Here is a 27699-nt window from a genome sequence, read left to right as displayed (position 1 = left end):
AATCCCTGGTCATGAACTCCAAAAACTTGGTGGTTCAATTCCATGGCATTACACAACTTCGCACAACTAACCAGCAAGTGCACTGGGTCGTCCAATAATACCTTACGTGAGTAAGGGTCGATCCCACGGAGATTGTTGCTATGAAGCAAGCTATAGTCATCTTGCAAATCTTAGTCAGGCAGACTCAAATGTATATGGTGATGAACGAAAATATCATAAAAGATAAAGATAGAGATACTTATGTAATTCATTGGTAGGAACTTCAGATAAGCGCATGAAGATGCCTTCCCTTCCATCTCTCTACTTTCCTACTGTCTTCATCCAATCCTTCCTACTCCTTTCCATGGCAAGCTCGTGTAGGGTTTCACCGTTGTCAATGGCTACCTCCCATCCTCTCAGTGAAAGCGATTGCATATGCTCTGTCACAGCATAGCGGAATTCAGCTATCGGTTCTCGGTCAGGCCGGAATAATATCCATTGATACTTTTGCGTCTGTCACTAACGCCCCGCCTGCTAGGAGTTTGAAGTACGTCACAGTCATTCAGTCATTGAATCCTACTCAGAATACCACAGACAAGGTTAGACCTTCCGGATTCTCTTGAATGCTGCCATCAGTTCTCGCCTATACCACGAAGACTCTGATCTCACGGAATGGCTGGCTCGTTTGTCAGGCGAGCACTCGGTTGTCAGGCGATCAACCATGCATCGTGCAATCAGGAATCCACGAGATATTCACTAGAGCCTTGGTTGCTTGTAGAACAAAAGTGGTTGTCAGTCACCTTGTTCATAAGTGAGAATGATGATGAGTGTCACGGATCATCACATTCATCAAGTTGAAGAACAAGTGATATCTTAGAACAAAAACAAGCGGAATTGAATGGAAGAACAATAGTAATTGCATTAATACTCGAGGTACAACAGAGCTCCACACCTTAATCTATGGTGTGTAGAAACTCAACCGTTGAAAATACATAAGCATAAGGTCTAGGCATGGCCGAATGGCCAGCCTCCCAATGATCTAAGATAGCCTAAAACGAAGATAGCTACCAAAGTCTCCTAATACAATAGTAAAAGGTCCTACTTATAGATAACTAGTAGCCTAAGGTTTACAGAAATGAGTAAATTACATAAAAATCCACTTCCGGGCCCACTTGGTGTGTGCTTGGGCTGAGCAATGAAGCAATTTCGTGTAGAGACTCTTCTTGGAGTTAAACGCCAGCTTTTATGCCAGTTTGGGCGTTTAACTCCCATTTGGGTGCCAGTTCCAGCGTTTAACGCTGGGATTTCTTGAGGTGACTTTGAACGCCGGTTTGGGCCATCAAATCTTGGGCAAAGTATGGACTATCATATATTGCTAGAAAGCCCAGGATGTCTACTTTCCAACGCCGTTGAGAGCGCGCCAATTGGACTTCTGTAGCTCCAGAAAATCCACTTCGAGTGCAGGGAGGTCAGAATCCAACAGCATCTGCAGTCCTTTTCAGTCTCTGAATCAGATTTTTGCTCAGGTCCCTCAATTTCAGCCAGAAAATACCTGAAATCACAGAAAAACACACAAACTCATAGTAAAGTCCAGAAAAGTGAATTTTAACTAAAAACTAATAAAAATATACTAAAAACTCAACTAAAACTATCAAAAACATACTAAAAATAATGCCAAAAAGTGTATAAATTATCCGCTCATCAGTATGCTAAGAAAATTCCCCTCTAAAATGTTTTCAGAGTGGGTATAGTTAGACATCTTCTACTATGGGCTTACAGAAAAAGCTCAGATATCTCTAGACCACTCAGCTGGTGGATCTATACATATGAGGAAGACGATTGAAGAGGCTCAAGAGCTTATAGATACTGTTGCTAGAAATCAACATTTGTACTCTAGCAATGAGTTCTCTACAAAGAAGAAGTTATGGCAGTAGCCACTGATCCTAATCCTCAAGAATAGATGGTTGAGCTTAATCAGCAATTACACCAGATGACAAAACAGTTAGCAGAATTTAAAGAGATGCTCCAAGAAACTAAAATTGCTAACAAGAACATAGAATCACAGTTGAATCAGGCAAAACAGTAGTTATCTAAACAGATAACAGAAGAATGCCAAGCAGTTCAACTGAGGAGTGGGAAGACATTGAATAACACTGCTCAAAGTAGCAAAAAGCCAATAAAGGAATAATTGACAGAGGATAACCAAACCACTGTCCAAAATCCCTCTGAGGACAGTAAGAGCCCAGAGAGGAATACTCTTGGCGTCCAAACGCCAGAAAGGGGGGAAAAGCTGGCGTTAAACGCCCATTCCCTGCCCAGTTCTGTCGTTCAAACGCCAGAAAAGGGGGGAAAAGTTGGCGTTAAACGCCCATTCTTCATCCAATCCTGGCGTTCAAATGCCAATGGAGAATCAGACACCTGAGAGTGTTGATAGTAACCCCTCTAAAAAGGCTTCTCCAACCACTTCTGTAAGGAATAAACCTGCAGCAACTAAGGTTGAAGAATATAAAGCCAAGATGCCTTATCCTCAGAAACTCTGCCAAGCGGAGCAGGATAAGCGATTTGCCCGCTTTGCAGTCTATCTAAGGACTCTTGAAATAAAGATTCCGTTTGCAGAGGCACTTGAGCAAATACCTTCTTATGCTAAGTTCATGAAAGAGATCTTAAGTCATAAGAAGGATTGGAGAGAAACTGAAAAAGTATTTCTCATTAAAGAATGCAGTGGAGTCATTCTGAAAAGCTTACCAGAAAAGCTTCAAGATCCAGGAAGCTTTATGATACCATGCACATTAGAAGGTGCTTGCACCAAGACAGCCCTGTGTGACCTTGGAGCAAGCATCAATCTAATACCTGCATCCACTATCAGAAAGCTTGGGTTGACTAAAGAAGTCAAACCAACCCGGATATGCCTCCAGCTTGCTGATGGCTCTATTAAATATCCATCAGGCATAATTGAGGACATGATTGTCAAGGTTGGGCCATTTGCCTTTCCAACTGACTTTGTAGTGCTGCAAATGGAGGAGCACAAGAGTGCAACTCTCATTCTAGGAAGACCTTTCCTAGCAACTGGACGAACTCTCATTGATGTACAAAAAGGGGAAGTAACCCTGAGAGTCAATGAGGATGAGTTCAAGTTGAATGCTGTAAAAGCTATGCAGCATGCAGACACACCAAATGACTGCATGGGCGCTGACATTATTGACTCTTTGGTGGAAGAGATCAATATGACTGAAAGTCTAGAATCAGAGCTAGAGGACATCTTCAAGGATGTTCAGCCTGATCAGGAAGAACTAGAGGAAACAAAAGAATTTTTGAAAATTCCTCAGGAGGAGGATAAGCCTCCCAAACCTGAACTCAAACCACTACCACCATCCCTGAAGTATGCATTTCTGGGAGAGGGTGACACTTTTCCAGTGATCATAAGCTCTGCTTTAAATCCACAGAAAGAGGAAGCACTGATTCAAGTGCTAAGGACACACAAGACAGCTCTTGGGTGGTCCATAAGTGATCTTAAGGGCATTAGCCCAGCAAGATGCATGCACAAGATCCTATTGGAGGATAATGCCAAACCAGTGGTCCAACCACAAAGGTGGCTAAATCCAGCCATGAAGGAGGTGGTGCAGAAAGAGGTCACTAAGAAGGGAGGCATGACAGTAGTTCATAATGAAAAAAATAAACTGGTTCCTACAAGAACAGTCATAGGGTGGCGTATGTGTATTGACTACAGAAGGCTCAATACAGCCACCAGAAAGGATCATTTTCCTTTACCATTCATAGACCAAATGCTAGAAAGACTAGCTGGTCATGATTATTACTGCTTTTTGGATGGCTATTCAGGTTACAACCAAATTGCAGTGGATCCTCAAGACCAAGAGAAAATAGCATTTACTTGCCCTTCTGGCGTGTTTGCCTACAAGAGGATGCCTTTTGGTCTGTGTAATGCTCCTGCAACTTTTCAGAGATGCATGCTATCCATCTTCTCTGATATGGTGGAGAAATTCCTGGAAGTCTTCATGGATGACTTCTCAGTATATGGAGACTCATTCAGCTCCTGTCTTAACCACCTAACACTTGTCCTGAAAAGGTGCCAAGAGACTAACCTGGGTTTAAACTGGGAGAAATGTCACTTTATGGTGACTGAAGGAATTGTACTTGGGCATAAAATTTCAAGCAAGGGAATAGAGGTGGATAAGGCAAAGGTAGAGGTAATTGAAAAATTACCACCACCTGCTAATGTTAAGGCAATCAGAAGCTTTCTGGGGCATGCAAGATTCTACAGAAGGTTTATAAAGGATTTTTCGAAAATTGCAAAACCTTTGAGCAACCTGCTAGCTGCTGACATACCATTTGTGTTTGACACACAGTGTCTGCAGGCATTTGAGACCCTGAAAGCCAAGCTGGTCACAGCACCAGTCATCTCTGCACCAGACTGGACATTGCCATTCGAACTAATGTGTGATGCCAGTGACCATGCCATTGGTGCAGTGTTGGGACAGAGGCATAACAAGCTTCTGCACGTCATTTATTATGCCAGCCGTGTTCTAAATGATGCACAAAAGAATTACACAACCACAGAAAAAGAGTTACTTGCAGTGGTCTATGCCATTGACAAGTTTAGATCCTATCTAGTGGGATCAAAGGTGATTGTGTACACTGACCATGCTGCTCTTAAGTACTTACTCACAAAGCAGGATTCAAAACCCAGGCTCATAAGATGGGTGTTGCTTCTGCAAGAGTTTGATATAGAAATAAGAGACAGAAAAGGGACAGAGAACCAAGTAGCTGATCATCTATCCCGAATAGAACTAGTAGCTGGGGCGTCCCTCCCTTCTACTGAGATCTTTGAGACTTTCCCAGATGAGCAACTCTTTGCCATTCAGGAAGCTCCATGGTTTGCAGATATTGCAAATTACAAAGCTGTGAGGTTCATACCCCAGGAGTACAGCAGGGTGCAAAGAAAGAAATTAATTTCATATGCCAAGTACTACCTATGGGATGAGCCATATCTCTTTAAGAGATGTGCAGACGGAATGATCCGCAGATGTGTACCCAGAGAGGAAGCACAAAGGATCCTATGGCACTGCCATGGATCACAGTATGGGGGACATTTTGGAAGTGAGCGAACAGCCACTAAGGTCCTCCAATGTGGCTTCTACTGGCCTACTCTCTATAGAGATGTCCGAGAGTTTGTGCATAACTGTGACAGCTGCCAAAGAGCTGGTAACTTACCTCATGGATACGCCATGCCTCAACAAGGGATCTTAGAGATTGAATTGTTTGATGTATGGGGGATTGACTTCATGGGTCCGTTCCCACCATCATACTCAAACACTTACATTCTGGTGGCAGTGGGCTATGTATCTAAGTGGGTAGAAGCAATTGCTACACCCACTAATGATACTAAGACCGTGCTGAAATTCCTCCAGAAACACATATTCAGCAGATTTGGTGTTCCCAGAGTCCTAATCAATGATGGGGGTACTCATTTCTGCAATAAACAGCTCTACTCTACTATGGTCCGATATGGAATTAGCCACAAAGTGGCAACCCCGTATCATCCACAGACAAATGGGCAAGCTGAAGTCTCTAACAGAGAGCTAAAAAGAATCCTAGAACGAACTGTAATTTCCCGTAGAAAGGATTGGGCAAAGAGCTTGGATGATGCTCTGTGGGCATACAGAACAGCATTCAAGACTCTAATAGGAACCTCTCCATACCAACTTGTGTATGGCAAGGCCTGTCATCTGCCCGTGGAACTGGAACATAAAGCCTACTGGGCAACCAGATTCCTAAACCTGGATGCTAAGTTAGCTGGTGAAAAAAGATTGCTCCAGCTAAATGAGCTAGATGAATTTAGACTCAGTGCCTTTGAAAATGCAAAGATTTATAAGGAAAAGGCAAAGAAGTGGCATGACAAGAAGTTGTCATCCAGAGTCTTTGAGCCAGGAAAAAAAGTTCTGCTCTTCAATTCTAGGCTCAGATTGTTCCCAGGAAAACTTAAATCCCGGTGGAGGGGTCCGTATGTGATTACAGGAGTGTCACCATATGGATATGTTGAGCTTCAGGATACTGATTCTGACAAAAAGTTCATTGTTAATGGACAGAGGATCAAGCATTATCTTGAAAGCAATTTTGAGCAAGAATGCTCAAAATTGAAGCTTGAATGATCCTCAGTGAAGGTCCAGCTAAAGACAATAAAGAAGCGCTTGCTGGGAGGCAACCCAGTCATTAGCAGGTTATCTGTTTTGTTTAATCAAAGTTTGATATATACTCTAAAAGGGCAAATATCAAAATTGAAGGAATTCACAGAGTTACAGAAAGATTCAGTGCAAAAAGCAGAGAAAAAGAGCTTGCTGGCGAAAAAATGCCAGTAAAGGGTACTTTGGGCGTTAAATGCCAGAATGGGCACCATTCTGGGCGTTTAACACCAGGTGTGCAGCATCCTGGGCGTTTAGCAAAACGCCCAGTGATGAAGGGAATTCTGGCGTTTAACGCCAGCCAGGGTACCTGGCTGGGCGTTAAACGCCCACAATGGCCAGCATTTGGGCGTTAAACGCCAGAATGGATACCATTTTGGGCGTTTAACGCTAGAAATGTGGGGGACAGAGATTTTGCTTTCTGATTAAAATTTTTTTCAAACTTTCCTTTTTTTGATCCATAATTTTCTACATAAACACATTTCAAACTTTCATCATTCACCTTCAAATTTTCAAAAATTAAAATCATTCTTCAAATCTCTCTCAAATCCTTCCCAAATCTTCTTCAAAAACTCAAATATTTCTCAAATTCTTTCCATATCTTCTCAAATCTCCTTCAAAATTTTCGAAATCTCTCCCCCTCCCTTATAAATACATGTTCGGCCATCCCTTTCTCCACACCATTCGAATTTGCTCTCCTCCTCTCTCCCATCTTTCCTTTCTTTTGCTTGAGGACAAGCAAACCTCTAAGTTTGGTGTGCTTTTCCGTGATCACTAAGCTAAGATTCATCAAGATCATGGCTCCTAAGGGAAAACAAACCAACTCAAGAGGCAAGAAAGAGAAGTTCTTAACCAAAGAACATGAAGACCATTATCATAAAATAATTGGTCTGAGGTCAGTGATCCCGGAAGTCAAATTTGATCTAAAAGAAGATGAATATCCGGGGATCCAAGAGCAAATTCGAAATAGAGGATGGGAAGTCCTAACCAATCCTGAGATAAAGGTTGGAAGAAATATGGTTCAGAAATTCTACTCAAATATGTGGCTGACAGATAAGCAGAGAATGACTGGAACCGCTTTCCATACTTACAGAACCATGGTCAGAGGGAAAGTTATCTACTTCCATCTGGACAAAATAAGAGAGATCTTCAAATTGCCTCAACTGTAAGATGATCCTGAATCCTTTAATAGGAGAATGGTGAGAGCAGATAAGGGGTTGGATCAAGTTCTAGAGGACATATGCCTCCCTGGAACTAAGTGGACAACCAATTCAAAATGTGTCCCAAACCAACTCAAGAGGGGAGACCTCAAACCAATTGCAAGAGGCTGGCTAGACTTTATTAGGCATTCCATATTGCCCACTAGCAACCGTTCTGAGGTTACTATCAAGAGAGCAGTGATGATTCATTGTATTATGCTGGGAAGAGAAGTGGAGGTTCATCATCTGATTGCTTGTAAGATCTACACAATTGCAAACATGAACTCTACTGAAGCCAAACTGGCTTATCCAAGCTTAATCTCTCTGCTATGTAAAGATGCTGGGGTGAGGATGGGAGTAGATGAATTCATCCCAATTGAGCACCCAATCACCAAGAGGTCAATGGAAGGACAAATGCAAGATAACTCTATCAAGAGGAGGGCGCAGGAGTTCCTCCCTGAACTTCCTGAAATTGACTACTGGACTCGTCTAGAAGCATCTGTTGCCAAGCTACAAGAAACTATGGAACAACTTAAGGAAGAACAGCAGAATCAGAACTACATGCTCTGTAAATTGCTGAAGGAACAAGAGAAGCAGGGGCGTGATCTTCAAGAGTTGAAACGCCAAAAGCTCTCCCCTCAAGTTGAGGGAGCATCCACTTCTCAAAATCAAGGTTGTTGAGTCCTAACCCTGTGATAACCTCTATCATTAGGAGCCTATTTAAATTTTTGTTTTCTATTACTATTAGTCTTATCTTATATCTATTTTTGAGTCTTGTTCTTAATTCATGATTAATAAAATTTAAGATTCATGTCTTAAAGCTATGAATGTCCTATGAATCCATCACCTCTCTTAAATGAAAAATGCTTTAATAACAAAAGAACAAGAAGTACAGGATTTCGAATTCATCTTTGAAACTAGTTGAATTAGTTTGATGCGGTGACAATACTTTTTGTTTTCTGAATGAATGCTTGAACAGTGCATATGTCTTTTGAATTTGTTGTTTTAAGAATGTTAAAATTGTTGGCTCTTGAAAGAATGATGGAAAAGGAGGAATATTATTGAGGATCTGAAAAATCATCAAATTGATTCTTGAAGCAAGAAAAAGCAGTGAATACAAAAAAAAACGAAAAAAAGAGAGAAGAGGAAAAAGAAAAAAATAATAATAATAAAGTTGTGATCCAAGGCAAAAAGAGTGTGCTTAAGAACCCTGAACACCTCTAATTGGGGACTCTAGCAAAGCTGAGTCACAATCTGAAAAGGTTCACCCAAGTATATGTCTGTGGCATGAATGTATCCGGTGGTAATACTGGAAAACAGAGTGCTTTGGGCCACAGCCAAGACTCATAAAGTAGCTATGTTCAAGAATCATCATACTTCACTAGGAGAATCAATAACACTATTTGAGTTCTGAGTTCCTATAGATGCCAATCATTCTAAACTTCAAAGGATAAAGTGAGATGCCAAAACTGTTCAGAAGCACAAAGCTACTAGTCCCGCTCATCTAATTGGAGCTAAGTTTCTTTGATATTTTGGAGTCTATAGTATATTCTCTTCTTTTTATTCTATTTTGATTTTCAGTTGCTTGGGGAAAAGCAACAATTTAAGTTTGGTGTTGTGATGAGCGGATAATTTATACGCTTTTTGGCATTGTTTTTAGTGTGTTTTGAGTATATTTTAGTTAGTTTTTATTATATTTTTATTAGTTTTTAGTTAAAATTCAATTTTCTGGACTTTACTATGAGTTTGTGTGTTTTTCTATGATTTCAGGTATTTTCTGGCTGAAATTGAGGGTCCTGAGCAAAAATCTGATTCAAAGGCTGAAAAGGACTGCAGATGCTGTTGGATTCTGACCTCCCTGCACTCGAAGTGGCTTTTCTGGAGCTACAAAAGCCCATTTGGCGCGCTCTTAACGGCGTTGGAAAGTAGACATCCTGGGATTTCCAGCAATGTATAATAATCCATACTTTGCCCGAGATTTGATGGCCCAAACCGGCGTTGCAAATCAGCTTCAGAATTCCCGGCGTTTAACGCTGGAACTGGCACAAAAATTGGAGTTAAACACCCAAACTGGCATAAAAGCTGGTGTTTAACTCCAGAAAAAGTCTCTACACATGAAAGCTTCAATGCTCAGCCCAAGCACACACCAAGTGGACCCCGGAAGTGGATTTTTACGTCATTTACTCATTTCTGTTTACCCTAGGTTACTAGTTCACTATTAATAGGACCTTTTGATATCGTATCTGTACCTCATGACACTTTACACGTTTTTCATTGTATCTTCTACAGCATGAGTCTCTAAACCCCATGGTTGGGGGTGAGGAGCTCTGCTGTGTCTTGATGGATTAATGCAATTACTACTATTTTTCATTCAATCATGCTTGCTTCCATTCTAAGATATCACTTGTTCTTAAACCGGATGAATGTGATGATCCGTGACACTCATCATCATTCTCAACTATGAACGTGTGCCTGACAACCACCTCCGTTCAACCTTAGATTGAGTAGATATCTCTTGGATTCCTTAATCAGAATCTTCGTGGTATAAGCTAGAATTGATGGCGGCATTCAAGAGAATCCGGAAGGTCTAAACCTTGTCTGTGGTATTCTGAGTAGGATTCAAGGATTGAATGACTGTGACGAGCTTCAAAGTCCTGAGGGCTGGGCATTAGTGACAGACGCAAAAGAATCACTGGATTCTATTCCAACCCGATTGAGAACCGACAGATGATTAGCCGTGCTGTGACAGAGCGCGTTGAACATTTTCACTGAGAGGATGGGAGGTAGCCATTGACAACGGTGAAACCCTACATACAGCTTGCCATGGAAGGAGCCTTGTGTGTTTGAAGAAGAAGACAGTAGGAAAGCAGAGGTTCAGAAGACAAAGCATCTCCAAAACCTCAACCTGTTCCCCATCACTGCAAAACAAGTACTTATTTCATGTTCTTTTGCTTTTTTACAATCAACCCTGATAATTATTGATATCCTGACTAAGAGTTACAAGATAACCATAGCTTGCTTCAAGCCGACAATCTCCGTGGGATCGACCCTTACTCACATAAGGTATTATTTGGACGACCCAGTGCACTTGCTGGTTAGTTGTGCGGGATTGCAAAAGTGTGATTGCAATTTCGTGCACCAGTAACACCCGAATAAAATTTTTTTCTTTGAACTCCTTTGTAGTTAGGATAGGTTGCATGATTAGGTTTTCTTTGACACCATTTGCATGATAAGTTTACTTGGTTGGAACAATGAAACTCTCTCTTAGGAAACTAGTACTTTGGGGCAACCTTGACATTGCCAATTTTGAATATTTTGATGCCAAACTTGCTTGAAGAATTTTATTTTGGAACATGGATTTTGAGTTAAGAACACAAGCTAGTGAGCTTTGAGCCTTGTTTTGTGGCTACATCTTATAGTCACTTATTCTCCTTCTTGTGTGCAATTGTTTTCTCTCTATAAGTGTGATCCTTGCTTTGTTTAAGTCTATATGTCCATTATTCCTTGTATTCATGCATTTATATGATTGAGGCCATCACTTCATTAGCTCACTTACCAAATAGCCTTACCCTTTATCTCCCCTTGTTAGCCAAATTTGAGCCTACGCTTAACCCACTTGTTCTTTAAATTAGCACATTACAAGCCTAAAGCGGAAAACCATAAATATCCCTCTTTGGATCCTTGACTGGCTTAGGCGAGTGTGTGTGAGTATCATTCAAGTGTGGGAATCTTGGGACATTGGGTAAATAGAAGGGTAGTTTCATATTTTGTTGAGAATATTGGTAATTGGGTACATGCTCATGTATTGATCAAATGTATAAACCTTATGCATTGACGTCCTTATATAAAAAAAATTTATATAGAAAAAAAAGAAAGGAAAAAAAAGGGGACAAAATGCCCCAAAGCAAAGTGTAGCTCAATAAAATCAATGCATGAGTGTTGTGAATTGGAAAAGGGATGCATGAGTATGTGAAAAGTGAAGATAATTATTGATATCCTGACTAAGAGTTACAAGATAACCATAGCTTGCTTCAAGCCGACAATCTCCGTGGGATCGACCCTTACTCACGTAAGGTATTACTTGGACGACCCAGTGCACTTGCTGGTTAGTTGTGCGGGATTGCAAAAGTGTGATTGCAATTTCGTGCACCAAGTTTTTGGTGCCGTTGCCGGGGATTGTTTCGAGTTGGACAACTGACGGTCTATCTTGTTGCTTAGATTAGGACTGTTTTATTTTTGTTGGTTTAGAGTCTTTTATTTGAGTTTAGTTTCATATTTTAAGTTTGGTGTTGATGTGTGGAAAACGATCCAACACAAAACTCACCGGCAAGTGTACCGGGTCGCATCAAGTAATAATAACTCACATGAGTGAGGTCGATCCCACAGGGATTGAAGGATTGAGCAATTTTAGTTTAGTGGGTGATTTAGTCAAGCGAATCAAGTTTTGGTTGAGTGATTTGTGTTTAACAAGAAGTAAATGACAGTAAATGTAAAGGGGGAAGGGAGGAATGCAGTAAATTAAAGAACAGGAAAGTAAATTTGCAGAAACTTAAAGAACAAGAAAATAAATGACTTAAACTTAAAGTGCAAGAAACTTAAATTGCAGTAACTTAAATGGCAAGAAAGATAAATGGCTTGAATGTAAAAGGGGTTTGAGGACTGGGATTGCAGAATCTAAACCAAGGGAAAGTAAATGGCAACAATTAAGAGAGCAAAAATTGAATCAGAAACAATAAGCATTCAAACAGAAAGGAAATAAAATGCAGCAAGGTTCACAGAAGAACCCAAAGTAAATTTTGATCTCAGGACTCAAGAGCTTAGGTAGCAGAGCCTAAAACTCAATTTCCTTCCCAGATCTGAGTTATCAAAGCAATTGACAGAAAATTTAAAGAAGAAGCAATAGAAGAACAGAATTGAAATTGAATTATGCAGAAAACAATTTGAAAAGAGTTTGAATGGGAATTGGGACAGAATTTCCCCAATTTCACACACCCAAAACTCAGAAACACAAGAGTAGAATTGCCCAAGTAAGAATGAGGAAGGAGATCAGTCAATTCTCCCTTAATCCTCTTAGTGCTCGGCCAATTCTCTCAAGAACAATTGCAAGAGAGTCAAAGCTCCAAAGGAAGGTGAAAGTAAAAATTCAAAAGCCAAGGTGAAAGTAAAAATTCAAAAGTGAGCATAAAGGTCCTAATTACATCAAACTAACTCCTATTTATACACTTTCTATTCTTGGATTTTGGAATTTGGATGGGCTTTTGATTTGGTGAAGAAATGAATTAAAATGGGATTTTAGTTTGAATTTTCGGCCCATGAAAATTCACTCCCAGGAGGCTGCCCTGCCCTTGTGGAGGGCAGGGCAGAAAATTGATGCATGGCGCAGACAATTGGTGCGTCTTGGGTGTGTGTTGGTGCGGCCAAGGTTGTGCGCGATGCGCGCTGGTGCGTGGGAGGCTGCCCTGCCCGCGCCAAGGGCAGGGCAGGAAAGGTTTGATGCGCCAGGGATGTTGGTGCGCGCGGTTGGTGCTGCCAGGAACAAAACTTGGTGCGCGCGTTTTGCTTCTTGGTGCGCCACTTCAAATGCTGCCCTGCCCGCGCCAAGGGCAGGGCAATGTTCCTTTGTTCACATCTCGAGTTCGAACCTGGGCGGATACACACGCTTCATTAATTTTCTTGATTTCTTGGCACGGCAATGGGTCTTAGAGCTTGGCTTCCTCATGGTTCTTTGTTCGAACCTTGTGGCATGCATGGGTGATGTTTTTTTGTTGAATTTCTTCCTTGGAGAGCCCGATTCTGCCCTCCACAAGGGCAGGGCAAGGTTCTCTTTCTCTTGGTTCCAAGGCACATTTTGTGCTCTGCCCTTGGAGTGGGCAGGGCAGAATTGCCTTCCTTTGCTTGGTCACCTAATGTTGCCCTCCTAGAGGGCATTCTGCCCTTGTGGAGGGCAATGTTGCTTCCCCCATTGTATGCAGCACGCTTCTCTCCTCTTTGGCCACGCTTTCCTTTTCTTGTGCTACACTTTTTATGCCACGCTTTTCCTTTTCTTTTCTTTTCTTCACCTATAATAAACCAAACAACCACTCAAAGTATCACTAAATTCAAGAGGCTTATAAATCAATTAAAATTCAATTAAAATGAGCTCAAACCTCATGGATTAACATTAATTTCATGGTGGTTGCTTGATTTAGAGAAGTTATGCATTTTCACTCCAAATCACTTACTTAGGAAACAAGAAAGTGCATAAATGCTAACAAAACAAGTGAAATTAGCTTGAAAAATGGGTATATGATGACTTGTCATCACAACACCAAACTTAAACCTTGCTTGTCCCCAAGCAAGCATCAAAACTAAGAGTAAATGAAATGAATAAGAAAAGAATGCATATCCTTATTATGCAGATAGCAGAACTTGATCTATGGGGCATTTATGCAGACAATGACAACTCAAGTTATTGTTCCTGTTACATAATACATATCTTTCTTCAAAAGCTTGCTAAACTTGCTGTTATAAGACTCACTTTTTACTCACTCCCTTGCTAACTTTTCTTGGCTTATAATGCTTTAACAAGCTTATTATTCTTTTAGAGGTTGGGTGTCAAATGCTGCAGCATAGCCTTTGGCTTTATTTTCTTTTTCTTTTGCTCAACATCCTTCCACCTTAGACACATGGCTCATTAATTCTTCCTAGGATCATTGATGCCCAGTATCTCTTTGGATCACTAAGTGTTTTGTATCTAAGTTGCTCTTTATTGTGGATTTTCAATTGGCCATCCCAAATCAGTTGATCTAAGTGACCGGGTTTTAAAATACCCCTTAGAATTTACTCATCCAAGCAGATCTTAGTACAAGAACACCACAGGCATATGTCCTAAGGTCCAAGCTATTGGTGTCCAACCTTTATTCTTTGTTTTTCTTTGCCATTTTGGCTTTTTATTTCTTCCTTTTCTTTCTGTTTTTGTTACCAAGGGTTGTTTCGTTATTGATAGGAGTTTTTATAACAGCAAGCTAACTCACAATTGAATGAGAATGATATTATGCAACAATTATTTCATGAGTTATACATTTAATCAAACACATATGCCAGCACCAACTTCCATTCATACTTATGCAACATTGGATATTTCACTTTTCATTTCAAACCAAACTCTTTTATTCAAGCATATGAGAAACAAAACAATTTTCAAGCTAATTGATGGATAACAAGCATTGTGCAGGTTTATCATTTTTTTTCTAGCTATTTATTAACTAACTGAAATGAAAAACAAGAAACAAAAATTGCATAAAGTAAAAGAAATAAATGATGGAGGCATATCATGTTTCAGACATGCATCTCCTTATTATAGACATGAAAGAGGAAGTATGAAAGAACTTTGCCACCTTCTAATGGTCATGGCTGCTGCTTGATTCTCCCTTCTTCTTCTTTCTCTTCCCTGTCTTGGAGTAATCTCGGATCTCTTCACCAGGACATCTTCTACCCCAAACAGAATCTAAGAGTCCTTTGAGCCCAAAATCTTCCAATCTGTTAAAGGTTGACTCAGTGTAGTGATGAGATCTTGCTTGTTGCTTGGCTAAGAATTCAGGGCATTGTTCAAATGGCTTGATCTCAGGATTGAGTGTTGGCAAATTGTGGGTCAAGTACTCCAACCTTGCTTGCATGTTTTCATCATACTCCATTCTTTGTGCGTATCTAACTTCTCCCATGGTATGATGAACATTCTTCCATTGATATAGGTTTTGACTATATTCCTCTGCTTTAGCTTGACTAAAATACAGCTTATCATATGATTCCTTGAATTCTTTGTATTGCTCTTTTTGTCCTTCAAGAATCTGTGCTTGAAATTCTTGCTGCTGAATCATCATTTGTTGTTGCCATCTCTCTTGTTTCTCCTCCATTTGATGCTGCCAAGCCTCTCGTTCCTCTTTTTCTTTCAAAAATTGCTCCATAAATTCAGGATGGGGCTCTAGATATTTCTCTTGGCCCTCCTGATTTTGGCCTTGTTGGGCCTGCATGAGTTGATTTTGACCTTGTTGAGCCTGCATGAGTTGCTGAGATAATTCTTCTATTGATCTTTGCAATTGGCTCATATCAATGGCATCATAAACTTGATTTCGTCCTTCCTCTCTTTGTGATCTCCTTTGTCTAGGAGCTACTACCCCTTCTTGGTCTTCTTCTTCATTTGTTCCCTCCATGCTCTTCTTGGTAATCCATTTTCCCTTTTTCACTTTTTCTGTACCCTCATCTTCAAAGATTACTCCAGCTTTGTTACATAGCCTGAGGATGGTACTTGGATGTCCAAGACTCTTTGATTTGCTTGTGCTATCGGCCATTTCTTGAATACTGTCAGCTATGAGTTGTGCAAGATTGATCTCACCTCCATGCAAGATGCAGTATGTCAAGAGTGCTCGTTTGATTGTGACCCAAGAAGCATTTCCAGTAGGAAGGATAGATCTTCTCACTATTTCATACCATCCCTTAGCCACAGGAGTGAGATTTATCTTCCTTATGTGACTTGGAACTCTCTTTGAATCTCTTTCCCAATCAGTGTTCTCCACACATAACCCTTGCAAAATTTCATCAGGATTATTTTCCCTTTGCAATCTAGCCTCATAACTAGGCTCTGGATAGGTTATGGTTCTCAACTTAAGGGCTCTTGTGATGGCTGCTGGACTGAAGCTCACTTCAACCCCTCTGACATAACTTGTGTAGGGAGCACTATTTTTGTTTTCTTTTGCAGCATTTGCATAGAACTCCCTGATCATTACTGCACTGATGTCAGTCAGAGGAGCACACAAGAGTTCCCATCTTCTTTCTCTAGTGATTTGCCTCATGATGGGGTATTCTCCTTCCCTCAAATCAATGCCCTTCTCATAGATGACATTCTTTGCCTCCATGAACCTATGATATCTCCCTTCATGGAATTGGGATCTAAACTTGCGTGCATCAAATGATGGAGGTTCGGTTACCATAGGTTCTTTTCCTGGCCTTCTTTTTGAACTTGAGGATGCCATCGAAATTGAAGTGAAAAGAAAGAGGAAGTGAGAGTAGAAGAAATATGTGTTGTGTTTGGGGTGAATTTTGGTTCCGTTTTGATGTGTGAGGTAAGGGAATTATGTTGGCTTTGGAAGTGGAAGAGAGTATGGTTTTCATATGAGAGTGGCTTGAATGAGAATATGTATCCTGTGTTGGTGCAGCGGCTATTTATAGGCCATGTCTTCAATCTTCCCAACAAAACCACAATGAATGAATTGAAGAAGGAACCGTTAGTGCTCATGAAGGGTTGAGATTGAGTTGTTCATCTAGAGGACTCATGGAATGGACAGTTTGCATGCATTGTTGGGGCTTGACGAGGATCCTTCTTCCATTGGTTACATGCATTTAGGTGTCCAAGGATGCATGCATGCAAACAAATTCGGCTTCCCCATGAGCACGTTCTCCTAGGCACATGTGACCTTCCTCACATAGCTTCTCCTAGCCGTGGCCCCTCATTGTGTTTATCTTAATCTTTTTTCTCCTGCAAGAATCAAGATAGCTAGCCTTAGATCATTAATATGGCCGTTGGCAATTAATTTGTGTTAAATGAAAACAATTGTTTTGTTTTGTTTATTATTATAAAAAAATCTTTTCATGGTCAATTGTGTCCCTTAATTAAAGATGTTAAAGGTTGGTGAACACCAAACTTATCTTTTATTTAGGGGATGGCTTAGCAATGCAAACCATTCTTCACACTTGATGCATTTTAAAAGACTGATGCATGATCCCTTTGTGTATGGTTTTGAATCCATGATTGGGAAATGATCCTCTGAACATTGTTAAACATGCAGACACCAAACTTAGTGTTTGGTCATATGCTTCCTCAAGAAGAATTATGCATATGTTCTAAGAATAATCCCCTCTCTTTTTGAAAAGCAAAAATTAAGTGTACCTTAAGGGACACCAAACTTAGAAGTTTGACATGTGCTTTAAAACAAGTATGCATTCATTAGGCATGAAAGTTCAAAATCATATTCAGAAGAATCATAGCTTATTAAATGAAAGAGAAGACAGAAATCTTAAACCATGGGTTGCCTCCCATGAAGCGCTCTTTTATTGTCATTAGCTTGACATTGACCTCCCTTTAAGGTGGTTGATGTTGGTGATGTCTCAACTTGTCACCTCTCACTGTCAGCTTTCTCTGTGTGCTTTGATGCTCAATTTCCATATGCTCAAGAGAAAGTATTTAGTTGACAATGTAATAATCTTCTGCTCCTTGCTGTTGGTATACTAGTTGCACCTTATCACCCTTAGAGAATCCTTCAGTTGGGATTTTCTTGTTCTTCCACCCTTTGTGAGCCTTTTTCTTATTCTTCATCTTTTTCTTGCTTGTTGATCTTCCTTTCTTGACAGTTACTTGAGTTGTGATGCCTTCCTTCTTGCTAATCACCCCTGCTTCCTTGTGAATCCCTTTTTTTTCTTGCATCTGTTTGTTTTTCTGTTCCACTTCCTTTTCAGTTGATTGCTTTGGAAGGAGATCATCACTCATTTTGCTTGTTTCTTCATCCATTTGTAATTCTGGGAAGACTTTCAGGATGATGCTCTCCTCATGCATCCTGAGGGTTAACTCTCCTTGCTCTATGTCCACAATGGCTCTAGCAGTGGCCAAAAATGGTCGACCAAGTATTATGGAGTCACTTCCATTTTCTGAAGAATCCAGGATCACAAAGTCTGCCGGATATATGAACTTGCCAACCTTAATTAAAAGGTTCTCAATCAGCCCCTTAGGATATACTATTGATTGGTCCACCAATTCCAAGGACATCTGTGTTGGTTTCACCTCCTCTATACCAAGCTTTTTCACTAGAGAATATGGGATTAGATTTATGCTTGCTCCTAGATCGCACATCCCTTTGTTAATGAACAGGTTTCCAATGGTGCATGGTAAGAAGAAACCTCCAGGGTCTTCAAGCTTGGGAGGGAGTCCCTTTTTGATGAGTGCACTGCATTCCTCACTAAGCATCACCGTTTCCTTCTCATTCCAGTCTCTTTTCTTGTTGATGAGCTCCTTTAGAAACTTGGCATACAGAGGCATTTGCTCCAAAGCCTCTGCCAAAGGTATGTTGATTTCCAACTTCTTAAAGGTCTCAAGAAATTTGTGGAAGTGCTGATCCTTTGTTTTCTTGTGAAATCTCTGTGGATAAGGCAATGGTGGTGTTGAGCTTTTCTCCACTTGATGCTGTTTTGGACTTGGTTCTTCCATGATTTGCTTTCCTTTCTTTAAATTCTGTGGTTTGTTGTTCTCTTCTGTGAGTTTTTCTGGAGTTGATGGCTTCATCAGTCTTTGTTGGCTCAGTGTCATTCTCTATAAGCTTCTTTGTTGCTCCTTGGTTACCATCTGTTAACACTTTTCCACTTCTTAGTTGCACGACCTTGCATTCTTCCTTTGGGTTGGGAATGGTGTCACTAGGTAGTGAACTTGATGGTTTTTCAACAGAAATCTTCTTGGAGATTTGTCCAATCTGCCTCTCTAGGTTCTTCATGGAGGCTTCTTGATTCTTGGTTGTCAATTCTTGGTTCTTCATCAGTTTCTCCATGAGCAGCTCTAGATTGGTGATTCTTTGTGAGTCTTGTGAGATGGGTTAATTTTGGGGTGTTGATGGATGAGGATAGGTGTTTTGGTTAGTTGGGTGGTTATTGGGTGGGTATTGGTTAGAATTTGGGTAGTTGTTTTGTGGTTTTCTGTATGAGTTTTGGTTAGTGTTTGGCTGGGGGTTATGATTTGTGTTTTTCCAATTGTTCTGGCCTGTGTTTCTTTGCCATTGTTGTTGGTTTTGATTATGGTTGTCTCCCCATCTGAGGTTGGGATGGTTCTTCCAAGATGGATTGTAAGTATCTCCATAAACTTCATTTGTTCCAGGATTTTGGTTGTGCATGTATTGGACTTGCTCTTGTTGTTGCTCTTCTTGAGTTTCTTCACTTTGCACCCAAGTGGTTGGAGGTTGGCTTGTGGTGCTCACTGCTGCCACTTGCAAGCCATCAATTCTCTTAGCCATTTGCTCAAATTGTTGTTGAATCTGCTGCTGTATCATCTTGTTCTGAGCTAGAATTGAATCAACTCCTTCCAACTCCATTACTCCTCTTCTTTGTGATGGTTGGCGTTGTCTTTGATGAGCAAAGAAATATTGGTTGTTGGCCACCATATCAATGAGGTTTCGAGCTTCCTCTGTGGTTTTCATGAGTTGTAAAGAGCCTCCGGCAGAGTGATCAAGGGCTTCTTGGGCTTTAAGAGTGAGTCCTTTATAGAAGTTTTGCAACTTATCCCATTCAGTGAACATCTCTGGTGGACACTTCCTCAATAGAGCTTTATATCTCTCCCATGCTTCATATAAGTTCTCAGCCTCCAATTGAGTGAACGTTTGAACCTCAGTCTTCAACCTTAGAATTCTTTGAGGGGGATAAAATTTGGCAAGGAACTTGCTCACCAAGTCATCCCAATTGTTGATGCTTTCTTTTGGAAAGGTCTCTAGCCATTGAGTGGCTTTATCTCTGAGAAAGAATGGGAAGAGCAGCAACTTGTAGCTATCAGGAGGTACACCATTAGTTTTCACCGTGTCACAGATTCTCAAGAAGGTGGACAGATGTTGGTTTGGATCCTCCAAAGGCCCTCCTCCAAAAGAACAATTGTTTTGAACCAGAGTGATGAGTTGTGGCTTGAGTTCAAAATTGTTTGCATTGACATTGGGAGGAAGAATGCTACTCCCACAATGCCTAGCATTTGCAAATGTGTATGAAGCCAAGACTCTTCTCTGTTGTTGATTATTGTTGGCTCCTTCTCCTGGTTGATTGGTATCTCCTTCCATGTCTTGGAATTCCTCCTCAGATTCTTCTTCTCCAACAATGTTCTTCCCTCTTTCAGCTCTTCTTATTCTCCGAAGAGTCCTTTGATCAATTTCTGAGATAATAGGGGAAGATCTTCCTATACCTGACATACAAACACACAACAATAAACACACAGACCCAGAAAATTAATAAAACTTCAATCTATTGCTAGAATGAGGTTTTAGTTAGTTTAAGCAAAAATTCAAACAGTTAGTGTGTTAGTAAGAATTAGAATAACAGAAAAGAAAAATTGCTTAATCTAGACCTCCACTTCACTTAATCATTGTCAATCTATTTCAATCCCCGGCAACGGCGCCAAAAACTTGATGTGTGGAAAACGATCCAACACAAAACTCACCGGCAAGTGTACCGGGTCGCATCAAGTAATAATAACTCACATGAGTGAGGTCGATCCCACAGGGATTGAAGGATTGAGCAATTTTAGTTTAGTGGGTGATTTAGTCAAGCGAATCAAGTTTTGGTTGAGTGATTTGTGTTTAACAAGAAGTAAATGACAGTAAATGTAAAGGGGGAAGGGAGGAATGCAGTAAATTAAAGAACAGGAAAGTAAATTTGCAGAAACTTAAAGAACAAGAAAATAAATGACTTAAACTTAAAGTGCAAGAAACTTAAATTGCAGTAACTTAAATGGCAAGAAAGATAAATGGCTTGAATGTAAAAGGGGTTTGAGGACTGGGATTGCAGAATCTAAACCAAGGGAAAGTAAATGGCAACAATTAAGAGAGCAAAAATTGAATCAGAAACAATAAGCATTCAAACAGAAAGGAAATAAAATGCAGCAAGGTTCACAGAAGAACCCAAAGTGAATTTTGATCTCAGGACTCAAGAGCTTAGGTAGCAGAGCCTAAAACTCAATTTCCTTCCCAGATCTGAGTTATCAAAGCAATTGACAGAAAATTTAAAGAAGAAGCAATAGAAGAACAGAATTGAAATTGAATTATGCAGAAAACAATTTGAAAAGAGTTTGAATGGGAATTGGGACAGAATTTCCCCAATTTCACACACCCAAAACTCAGAAACACAAGAGTAGAATTGCCCAAGTAAGAATGAGGAAGGAGATCAGTCAATTCTCCCTTAATCCTCTTAGTGCTCGGCCAATTCTCTCAAGAACAATTGCAAGAGAGTCAAAGCTCCAAAGGAAGGTGAAAGTAAAAATTCAAAAGCCAAGGTGAAAGTAAAAATTCAAAAGTGAGCATAAAGGTCCTAATTACATCAAACTAACTCCTATTTATACACTTTCTATTCTTGTATTTTGGAATTTGGATGGGCTTTTGATTTGGTGAAGAAATGAATTAAAATGGGATTTTAGTTTGAATTTTTGGCCCATGAAAATTCACTCCCAGGAGGCTGCCCTGCCCTTGTGGAGGGCAGGGCAGAAAATTGATGCATGGCACAGACAATTGGTGCGTCTTGGGTGTGTGTTGGTGCGGCCAAGGTTGTGCGCGATGCGCGCTGGTGCGTGGGAGGCTGCCCTGCCAGCGCCAAGGGCAGGGCAGGAAAGGTTTGATGCGCCAGGGACGTTGGTGCGCGCGGTTGGTGCTGCCAGGAACAAAACTTGGTGCGCGCGTTTTGCTTCTTGGTGCGCCACTTCAAATGCTGCCCTGCCCACGCCAAGGGCAGGGCAATGTTCCTTTGTTCACGTCTCGAGTTCGAACCTGGGCGGATACACACGCTTCATTAATTTTCTTGATTTCTTGGCACGGCAATGGGTCTTAGAGCTTGGCTTCCTCATGGTTCTTTGTTCGAACCTTGTGGCATGCATGGGTGATGTTTTTTTGTTGAATTTCTTCCTTGGAGAGCCCGATTCTGCCCTCCACAAGGGCAGGGCAAGGTTCTCTTTCTCTTGGTTCCAAGGCACATTTTGTGCTCTGCCCTTGGAGTGGGCAGGGCAGAATTGCCTTCCTTTGCTTGGTCACCTAATGTTGCCCTCCTAGAGGGCATTCTGCCCTTGTGGAGGGCAATGTTGCTTCCCCCATTGTATGCAGCACGCTTCTCTCCTCTTTGGCCACGCTTTCCTTTTCTTGTGCTACACTTTTTATGCCACGCTTTTCCTTTTCTTTTCTTTTCTTCACCTATAATAAACCAAACAACCACTCAAAGTATCACTAAATTCAAGAGGCTTATAAATCAATTAAAATTCAATTAAAATGAGCTCAAACCTCATGGATTAACATTAATTTCATGGTGGTTGCTTGATTTAGAGAAGTTATGCATTTTCACTCCAAATCACTTACTTAGGATACAAGAAAGTGCATAAATGCTAACAAAACAAGTGAAATTAGCTTGAAAAATGGGTATATGATGACTTGTCATCAGGTGTCAATTGCATGCTTTTGTTTTCTTTTAATTTTTTCGAATTTGCATGTTCTTAGTCCTGTCTTGTTCTTTAAAAATTCTAAGTTTGGTGTCTTCTTTGTGTTTTTCCTTTAAAATTTTTGAAAATTTGTGTTTGATTTTCTAAAAATTTTAAGTTTGGTGTCATTTGGTTGTTTTTCACTTTCCTCATTTCAAAAATCAAATCTTTTTCAAAATAATTTTCAATCATATCTTTTCAATTGCTAATTTCAAAATCTTTTTAATTAACTAATTGATTCAGTTTTCAATTTGCTTTGATCTTATTTTCTGTTAATTTTCGAAATTTTATTTTATTTTCCATTTATTTTATTTTATTTTTTTCGGTCACCTTTAATAAAAAAAATACTTTACTTGTGAATCCATATCATATTCCCTTTCTCCATCATGGACCTAAGTGGAATTGAACAGTCCAGAAGGACTCTAGGGTCATATGCTAACCCCATTACAGCTGCATATGGGAGTAGCATCTGTATACCTCCCATTAAAGCAAGCAGCTTTGAGCTAAATCCTCAACTCATTATCATGGTGCAGCAAAATTGCCAGTATTTCGGTCTTTCACAGGAAGAACCTACTGAGTTTCTGGCACAATTTTTACAACTTGCTGACACAGTACGTGATAAGGAGGTGGATCAGGATGTCTACATATTATTACTGTTTCCATTTGCTGTAAAGATCAAGCTAAGAGGTGGTTGAATAACCAACCTACAGCAAGCATAAAGACATGGAAACAGTTATCAGACAAATTCCTGAATCAATTTTACCCTCCAAAAAGGATGACACAGCTAAGGCTGGACATCCAAGGCTTTAAACAAGAGGATAATGAATTCCTTTATAATGCCTAGGAGAGATATAGAGGTATGCTAAGAAAATGCCCCTCTAAAATGTTTTCAGAGTGGGTATAGTTAGACATCTTCTACTATGGGCTTACAGAAAAAGCTCAGATGTCTCTAGACCACTCAGCTGGTGGATCTATACATATGAGGAAGACGATTGAAGAGGCTCAAGAGCTTATAGATACTGTTGCTAGAAATCAACATTTGTACTCTAGCAATGAGTTCTCTACAAAAGAAGAAGTTATGGTAGTAGCCACTGATCCTAATCCTCAAGAACAGATGGTTGAGCTTAATCAGCAATTACACCAGATGACAAAACAGTTAGCAGAATTTAAAGAGATGCTCCAAGAAACTAAAATTGCTAACAAGAACATAGAATCACAGTTGAATCAGGCAAAACAGCAGCTATCTAAACAGATAACAGAAGAATGCCAAGCAGTTCAACTGAGGAGTGGGAAGACATTGAATAACACTGCTCAAAGTAGCAAAAAGCCAATAAAGAAATAATTGACAGAGGATAACCAAACCACTGTCCAAAATCCCTCTGAGGACAGTAAGAGCCCAGAGAGGAATACTCTTTGACGTCCGGTGTTAAAGTTTCTAACTCGGATTCCATGTTGCCCTCATTGACGCACAACGTATCATAGCTAAGATAGGTTTTTTCAACCCCTTGTACTAGTTGCATGATGTAGTTGTTGACCTCATTAACCACTTCTAATGTGAGAGCCAAGATAAACCTATCCTTGAAAAATGATGCTAGCTAATATTATCCAAAAGGTTCAGGTAAGGAAAATTAACCAAATTTTCAAATGCATCGGGTATATCATGAATTAGCATTTTCGATGTTAGCCTAAGAACATGGCAATATTTCCACAAATAGGATGAGTTGATTGATGCATGTACAATGTCCTAACGTGAGCCGATTGGAATAATAGGAAGTATTTGTCTAAAGTCACCACCTAACACAACAACCTTTTCCCCAAACGGTAAATCCACATTATAGTAAGGCTCAAACCTAAGAATATCCCTCAAAGATTTGCCTAAAGCTTCGTAACACAACTTCTTTAGCATTGGCGCTTCGTCCCATATTATAGGCTTAGCTCTGCAAACCAATTTTGCCAATGGAGTCCCTTGTTTCATATAGCATATGGAGTCCTCATTCAAGTCCAAGGGTATCTTAAACCTTGAATGAGCCATACACCCATTTGGAAGTAAAAGAGAAGCTATTCCACTTGATGCAATGTTTAGAACAATCTCCCTTCTGCTACGTATAGCAACTGAAAGTGCCTTGTCCATATATGTATCTTACCAATTCTACCATAACCATAAACAAAGTAGAATCCTCCCATAGAATTATTGACAGCATCAATTATAACATCAAATGTTCTTTTCTGCTCAGTAGTCATGTTATTCAATTTTTCAAATAACTCCAAGAATACCATCAAGATCAGGGTAAGGCATGCTCTCAAATTCTTTAAGCAACCTGCCATTATCCTATAGTTCCTCATCTATCTTTGTTAATATAATGTTAATCATTTGTTTCTCAAAAAGTTGTAAGTCTATAGGATGCAATAGACTAATCAGAAAGAAAATAAGGCATAATATTAAATATGTATTTCACATTTGCAATAGGAACAAAATTTGTGCAGATTGAACTAACCTTGACATTACTTGGTTCTCGTGTGTGAATATAACACATCATCATAAAGAACATCGTAGCATTATAGCTAGACAACATAAGGTCTAGCAATGTTAATCGACAACAGTAGCACAACAAAAAGGTTTCGAACATAATTTGTAAATGCCCAAGTGCTTGCCTTTATGATAGCATTATTAAATTCTTTGTCATCTTACAATAATCCAAATGGATAATATGCATCCTTGAATGTTTTGTATACGACACCATTGATAAACCCCATTTTGAGGGTTTATCTTGTATTGATTTCAGGGGTTTTATCAATGATTCCACACGCTTTTCATATGAAAATACAAGACTTTGTGTTCCTTTCCTAATTTTTGCCTCATGGATGAAAACATGCTTATTTTGTACTAAACTAGATACATTTCTAATATTCCTTTGGTGCCATTCGATGCCGTGACCTGTGTGTTAAGTGGTTTCAGAATATAGGGTAGTGATAGACCGGAAGAGAGAAGGAGAATGGGTGCAAAGGAAGGGAGCATGAGAAATTGAGCCTTGGGAACTTCAGCAAGGGCGCGTGCGCGTACTTGGCGCGCCCGCGTGGATTGCGCAGCTAGAAGTCAAAGTCAGAAGCCAAGCTACGAGCCGGCATGTGTAGCGGCTAAGCCATAATCCCCATGGGCGCGCACGCATACGTTGCGCTTCCGCTCGCATTGCAAGATGCCCCAGTGGCGCGCACGCGTGCTTTGCGCGTGCGCGTCGATGCTCGAATATGATTTTTTTAAAGAGTCACGTGACCTGGGCGTGGAGACAGTTGGAGATCCCATCTTGGGGAAGTGCCTTGGCGGAAAGAGCTTAAGAAGACCAGGGGTTGAAGGGTTAAGGGACTTTTGGTTCATTTTTAGATGGTTCTAGATATTTTTGCTATTGGTAGTTACACTCTTGGGTAGAGAGAGAGATTCCAAGCTCTCATTAGGGCTCATCTTCATTCATTTCTGAATTTTTCAATCACTCTTGGGTGAGATCCATTGCAATTCTAAATTTACTTTGTTCATGTTATAGATCTTCTTCTCTAATCTCAATTAGTGCTTGTAATTGTTCAATTCTTATAGATTCTAGATTCAACTTTGTAGTTATGGATTTTATCAATTTCTTGAGAAGTTCATTTCTATTGTTGTTCTTTGTTGATTGTTGTTGATTTCTTGTGTTGGAGAACTTTTAATTCTAATTTCTTCTCATTCTCACTATGTCTTTCATCCTTGCTCATCAATTGTTTGATAAAATGCCAACACTAGTTATGGAGTAAAAGTTTCTTACTTGGCATAGGGTATGCACTATTAGAAAGAGTTGAATAGTTTATGTCAATTGTTGATTTGGAATTAGGAAATGCTAGATAACTTGGAGTGCACTAAAGCTAGATTTCCCTAGGGAAAAACTAGGACTTGTGATTCAAGTTAGTTACTCTCATTTGACTTTCCTCTATACCTAGGGGTTAACTAAATGAAGCAAGGCCTAATTGTTATCATCATTGAAGAAACTATAAGGATAGAATTTGTAATGCCGACCCTAGGCCAAGTCTTCTAAATTTGATTGTTTGTCATCTATTTTGCTAAACCCTCAAAGAATCATAACAAGGCTTCCTAATTGGTGGACGAAATTGTGATCATCAATATTGGCTCTTTGGTATGTACACAAAAACTATTGTGTCTCTTGGTTAAATTCACAACTCCGTTCAACTAACCAGCAAGTGTACTGGGTCGTCCAAGTAATAAACCTTACGTGAGTAAGGGTCGATCCCACAGAGATTGTTGGTATGAAGCAAGCTATGGTCACCTTGTAAATCTCAGTTAGGCAGATTAAAAAGTTATGGGTTTCGAAAATTAATTAAAAGAAGAAATAATAAAAGGGATAGAATACTTATGTAGACTCATTGGTAGGAATTTCAGTTAAGTATATGAAGATGCTGTATGGCCCAAGGACGCCTGCTCTCCTACTGCTTCTACTCAATCCTTCTTACTCCTTTCCATGGCAAGCTTTGTATAGGGGTTCACCATCAGCGGTGGCTACTTTCAATCCTCTCGGGAAAATGATCCTATGCGGCTGTCACTCGCACGGCTAATCGTCTGGAGGCATCACCCATGGTTGATGGCTACATCCCATCCTCGCAGTGAAAACTAATGCTCACGCACTCTGTCACAGTACGGCTAATCACTGGTTGGTTCCCACGCCTACTGGAATAGAATCCCTTGATTCTTTTGCGTCTGTCACTAACGCCCAGCACTTGCAAGTTTGAAGCACGTCACAGTCATTCATTACCGGAATCCTACTCGGAATACCACAGACAAGGTTAGACTTTCCGGATTCCCAGGATCCTACTCGGAATACCACAGACAAGGTGAGACTTTCCGGATCCTCATAAATGCCGCCATCTATCTAGCTTATACCACGAAGATTCTGTTGGGGAATCTAAGAGATATACATTCAAGCTCTGTTGCATGTAGAACGGAAGTGGTTGTCAATCACGCGCATTCATAAGTGAGAATGATAATAAGGTTTATTTACTCATCACATTCATCATGTTCTTGGGTGCGAATGAATATCTTGGAATCAGAATAAAAGAGAAT

Source organism: Arachis stenosperma, chromosome 2, assembly GCF_014773155.1.
Source record: "Arachis stenosperma cultivar V10309 chromosome 2, arast.V10309.gnm1.PFL2, whole genome shotgun sequence".
In the NCBI taxonomy this organism is placed as follows: Eukaryota; Viridiplantae; Streptophyta; class Magnoliopsida; order Fabales; family Fabaceae; genus Arachis; species Arachis stenosperma.
The sequence above is the reverse complement of the archived record's forward strand: the minus strand, read 5'-3'. Positions refer to the sequence as shown.